The sequence below is a fragment of the Bacillus rossius genome, chromosome 1 (genome assembly GCF_032445375.1).
Source record: "Bacillus rossius redtenbacheri isolate Brsri chromosome 1, Brsri_v3, whole genome shotgun sequence".
Classification (NCBI taxonomy): Eukaryota; Metazoa; Arthropoda; class Insecta; order Phasmatodea; family Bacillidae; genus Bacillus; species Bacillus rossius.
The window spans coordinates 365,441,981-365,447,980 of NC_086330.1; the positions used below are offsets into that span (position 1 = coordinate 365,441,981).

At 38.3% G+C, this 6,000-nt stretch overlaps 1 protein-coding gene across 2 annotated transcripts in view; it reads right to left on the reverse strand.

Moving 5' to 3' along the window:
* LOC134528369 (serine/threonine-protein kinase par-1) overlaps positions 1 to 6,000 on the reverse strand; it is a 100,188-nt gene that overhangs the window by 80,484 nt on the left and 13,704 nt on the right. The window lies entirely within an intron of this gene.

Genomic DNA, 6,000 nt, shown 5'->3' on the forward strand with positions numbered 1-6,000 from the left:
TTAACAATAAATTTTGAAATTTTAAAAAGCGCGCGTAAAAAATTTTTTTAGGCCGACCGTAAAACACACACACACACATAAACACACGCGCGCGCCTGGCGGGAGCGCGTCCTCATAATTAGCCTTGGACGGTCAGAACTCTTGATCAGTCGCTGGGTAGAGCCAACATCCACTGTCGAAATGTCGACTTGCAGCAAAGTAAACTTGAAACAGGTATGCACCTGCATTATTTTGGTGATTAAGCCAGTTATGTTCACACGTCCTGGACGACTCTGGGATTAAGTTTTTAGACTGTATTTTTAGAAGCGTTAAAATGGCTAAAACGCGTGTTTTCAGAGAAATTTTTTTAGGCGTAAAGCAACCAGTACAGATACCTGAAAGCACTTACGAGACTTGCATTACACATTATTTATATTCATTTCTCTGCCATGTGATGTTATGGTCACCGCTCAAATTACACAGTTATCCTGTGACGACGAGAAGACTGCCTTGCGCTTAGAGGCACCGGCGAGCGTCGCGCTTATCATCCCGCCTCACTAACACACATACACCCCTGACGAGGCGGGCCCCTTAACACACCCACACACATCTCCAGAACCCCTTTTTGTTTGCTTGAGTCTCCCTGTGCCAGTACTCTATTGCGTGCCGCCCAGAGACCCTTTGCAGGGCTGCAATGGAGTACCCAGCCCACTGACTTTTACTGTCTGCTTCTTCTGGGGTAGTTACCACAACGCCGAAATACCATAACGCCGAATGTCAAAATTGACCACAACGCCGACAGCTAGAAAACTGCTGTGTACCACAACGCCGAAATAACAACCGAATGAATTTGTGAGTGTTTCTTAAATGTACCTTAACGCCGAAATACCACAATCAAACCTAACCTTACCTAACCTAACCTAGCGTAATATAACCTAACCTAACTTAACATAGCCTATCCTAGCCTGACCTAACCTAACCTAGTCTAACCTAACCTAGTCTAACCTAACCTAGTCTAATCTAACCTAGTCTAACCTCAACTAACCTTTGTGGCAGTCCTGCAATGACATTTTTCGGCGTTGTGGTAATTCGTCGTTGTGGTCAATTTGGCATTTCGGCGTTGTGGTGCGTCCCCCTTCTTCTCCAGCCCTCGATACGCCCGCCCGCTATTTATACACGATGACGCGTAAAGGAGAATGATGATGGGGGGAGGGGGGGGGGCGAGCTGACAGGACGCTCTCGTTGCAGTAGAACCACTGGGCCAATAAACACCTGCGGTTATACTAGTACCTCCCGTGACTAACCTGGCTGTCGTCCCATATACCGTGTCTCATGTTATCTTCCATTAGCGCTGTCCTTGTTCTAGTGTGCTGTGTTGCCAGACACACCAAACCCAAAGAGCACATAAGTTTTAGACACAGCTGTATAATATTATAAGATTTTTTTTCTAATGTACTAAAACAAAATTATATTTTCACGAAAGGAAAATTTAGAGTGAGATTTTTGGAAATATATTTGTCTTATTTTATTTCATTCGGTTCTTACTTCTAAGGAAAAAGACCTGGAATGCGCCGTCTTGGTTTCCACCACTGTTGTCATCTAAATTTGGTTCTTTTTGACCAAAAGGTATAATTAATGTTAAAATAATAAATCTGTGTAGGTGATGGCGTAAAATAGTAATATTATTTTAGCCTTCAGATAGTGTAAGTGTTCTATAGCAATATTTATTGCAAACAGACAAAGTAACGCTTTAACTAAAAGTTGGCACTCGCTATCGCATTTGGTAGGATAAACATGCATGTGATCTTAACTCTAGTCAATAAAAAAACAAATATATTCAACTTTCTAACCATTGTATGTATTCAAATTAACTTTTACGTATAAGGGGGTTTTCATTAATTACGTAAGGACGATTTTGGCCATTTTCGACCCCCTGTACCCCATGTCAGAACACATAAGATTTCTCCGAACCCCTCCCCTTCTTACATAAGATTTTACCTAGAGTTTTCCTAAAAAGAGTTAAATAGTTAAATGCCGCCAGAAAAGGTTCAGTTACACTACAAAAACCTTACTTGACGTAAATAAAGGATTTTAATTTTTTTTTTAAAAATAATTATACTGTTTTTATAAAAAGTGTATCATAATTAAAGGTAAGATTTGATGCGTCCTGGTACTTCTTGGCGTATTCGTGCTTACGTTACCAAAATTGTTTCTGTGCTGGCATATTTCGACTAGCAGTAAAGTATTACGTAAGAATGGCTTTTAAACCCCCTCCCCTCGATGTAAGGTCATATAGATATTTTATAAAAAAAAATCGATGGTTGTTCCAATCGAGTGGAAGAGAGATGCGGCGCAAGCGTACAATGAGCGTAACGGGACACATCGTAGTGGGACAATGTGCGTTACGGGACACTTTTTCGTGCGTGCCGCCGGTGTTCATAGATTTATTAGACGTTGTCACGTCAAAAACCCTCCCTCTCGGGACCCTTAAGTAATTAATGAACGGCCCCGGATTGTACAATATTCATTACGTTTTTGACGTAAAATTTATGGTACGAAGTGAGCAAAATCTCAGTACTACCGATACGATACTAGCCAGTAATTTATGATGCGATACGCAAGTGACAGGAGTCTGTTTCTGCAAATCGTCGTCTGGCTGCCAAGTGACGGCAGAGATGATCTTCGGCGGCGTCTGGACCTCTGGTTCGTCCTTTCGACGGCTGGAGCGCCGATGGAGGGCTGAAGAAGCTAACTGCGGCTACGAGATGTGTTACTGGAACGAAGATGAAAAAAACCGCCATTTCCATATGGCATCTAAAAGTCCTACAGTCCGGAAAGAGCTCACCAACGTCGACCTCTTGAAACCAGACTTTACTTCGTCGAGGTCGTGTTGCACTATTCAAAGATTGCGACCGACGCGGTAGGAATACTTGGGAACGTGGTAACGTCCCTAAATCTGATGCATGAAATCGGATATTCCTGATCCTCGAACTTCCTGAAGAGCCCCAACTATGGACGCGCCATGCTTCTCGCGTAGGATCCGAGGATTCGGAAGGCCGCTCACTCAAAGAAACGTCTTGCTTTCTTATTTGCGTACTTCCATACACTCACTATTCTAAAATAGAAAATTCTCTAACTTAGCCTGTTTTTGACAAACCAAGGAACAAATAAGCTATGGGAAATACTACAGACTGAAACTAATAAAACCTTGGAAAACAGAGAGAAAGGGGGGGGGGGGGGAACTGAAGACACGGGTTTGGTGCAGGGATGTTCTAAAGACGGAATAACTAAAAGAAAAATGTAATTGAAAAACAGGAATTAAAAAGTACCAACGTAAAACTCTGGGTAGAATGAAATGGCTCATACTAAAGTTACTCTATTCACCATAATTTAAAACATAAGAATTTAGTCAAATAAAATATAAATTCATTCTAAAATAATGGTTATGGCAAGAAAATAAATACTGTAAACAGAGTGACTGTTTACACGGCTAAATAGCGCCAGTATCTGCACCAGGCCTGGAGTCGGGGCCTGCATATACGACTCAGGGTCTGAAGTGATTCCCAAGACTCGTATACACATTTCAAATCGATTATAAACATAATTTTTTTTTATTGCAATTAATAAACATTGAGCGTCAGGATAACGTTAAATTGAACAAATTTCTACAAGCACTGAAAATTCATCGCTGTCGTAAAATGAAAAAAAAAAAAAAAAAAAAAAACACCGCGTCCGAAAAATGTATTGAAAATAAAATAATTTTACGACTGCAAGTCTTACATTTGTTTTGAAACTAGGTCCATAGCTATTTTTCCATCTTAAATATTTTCTTTGTAAGTAAGTTGCAGAACAAAAAAAATTTTTTTAACTTCAACTTTAAAAGTGTATATCAGATTTTAGAAGCACTTTAAACTTTAAAGTGTTAGCGCACATGTTTTCAATTTTTTTTTTTTTTTTTTCATTAAGAACCTGTAGTAAAAGTTTGTCGGTCGAATTCTGACTCTCATCCTGTACAACCCATGTTCATATTAAAAGACAAATATTTTTTAAAAATCCAAGTCAGCTAATATCAAAAGCTCCAAAAGCTAAAGACCTGGCCAAAAGCGTTTTTTTTTTTTTTTTTTTTTTTTTTTTAGTATGATCCCCTCAGGGCCTTTACACGTGCTCTTAAGCAGACGGAAATGAGACCAAGTTATGACATAAAGATGGTGATGAAGTGGTTCCAGCAGACGTGTCTTCGCAGTTGGCAGGCATACCTGGGGCGTCTGCCGCGGTGCGTCGTCTGTAACACGCCCCGCCCCCCTCGGCAGCACAGCCTGTGCCTCATTGCCTCTGTGCCTCTGTGCACAAACCAAGGAGGATAAATAGTGGCAACTCAATGCTATAACTAATGCTGTTACTTTATTTGGAAATCAGAGAACTGTGCGGTGTTTGGAGGCAACCTAACAATCTAAAAAAACGTTAACTTTTCGAAAGTAAATGTTAGCAACCTTGCTTTTTATTTTGTGGTCGTTCTTAGCTGGGAATATTAACCATGTTACGTTTAAGATTTACTTTTTTAATAAAACACTACATTAAAATGCTTTATCTTTTGTTTCAAAAATTTAAAAAAAAACTGCATGGCCGCAAAGTATGAGTGTTTAAACCATTTTTTTTCAATTTCTAGTGCAAAAAAAAATACGATCGTGCTCAAGTCTGCTGACCTTACCTTTGACACAGAACTAATATTTATGAAATGAAAACAATATTCAGATACAAAAAAAGTGCAAATATATTCCATTTAAAGCATCATTAACGCGTGTTTCGTGTCTAACAAACAAATAAACGACTTTGTTTTAACAGCCATGCTTATTTTATTGCTACCAAAATAATTCAACATTGACAAAAATTATTTCAAATATAATATTTTTCCGTTTTACTTACAAAGCCACTACGTTAATACACCATTTCATAAATTTTGAACTAATAATGTTTGTAAAATTACGTTTTTATTTTTGTTATTATGTTTAACCAAACTTATATAACTTCCTTATATATAAAAATTAAAATTTTTCCTTGTCTGTGTGCTTCTGCGCCTTTGTGCCAGTGACTTGTGATCCGAAATTTTTAAGTACAATTATTTATTATTAATGTAAATATTAGCAAATCAATAAAACTGTAATAAAACTTAATTGGGCTATCCCTTACGAACCCAATTCTCCCCACATAGGTCGTAACAATATACATAGTTAGGAACCCATTTTTATGGGCTTGAGTATAATTTTTGACTGTCCTTGTAGCTACTCTCTCATCTTTGTTAGCCCAGTGTCCGTCTGTGCTGTTATAATGTTATGACCAATTCCTTCCACAGAAATTCCTGTGCTGTTGATGTTTTTAATTTTTTGACATCGACTGATTATAACAATTTTTCTGTGTGTTTACATGTTCATCTTTTTTTTTTTTGTAAATTCATCTTATTGGTCCGTTATTGAGGTTTCTTATGACATATAGTAAGTATAACCAGCAATGGCGTCTGTCCAGAATTATATCTTGAAACAAAACTAAAGATCCCGCGATCTGAGTCATTTTTTTAATGTTTCGATCGGTTTTCTACTATTTATTTTATCGTTTCCGACATCACATTCTAATGTGCTCTGATTGGTCCACAATTCTTAAGAAAAAATATAAAATGTAACCATTTTTGTTCAGTCAACAGCTGATTCGCACACGACCCCTCAAAACTCCTACAGGACAATCATAAACTATTTCACTAGTATACACAGTCACATCTTAAGGACACGGCTGATTGTTACGGTTAGTTCTTAAGGGCCCCGCCTAGTCAGGGGTTTATCTGTGTCAGTCATTTGTGGGGGTTTTGGACTACTTTTCCCTATGCTTCTATGTATAATTTTGTCGTGTATTGTTTGTTATGTATGCTCTGTTATTCCTCTGTACTGTATTCGTATCAAGATTGCAGGAAGAGACAATGACTGTCTGGTATTGCAGCTAGTGTGTGTAAATAGTTTATTGTATGCTAATGCC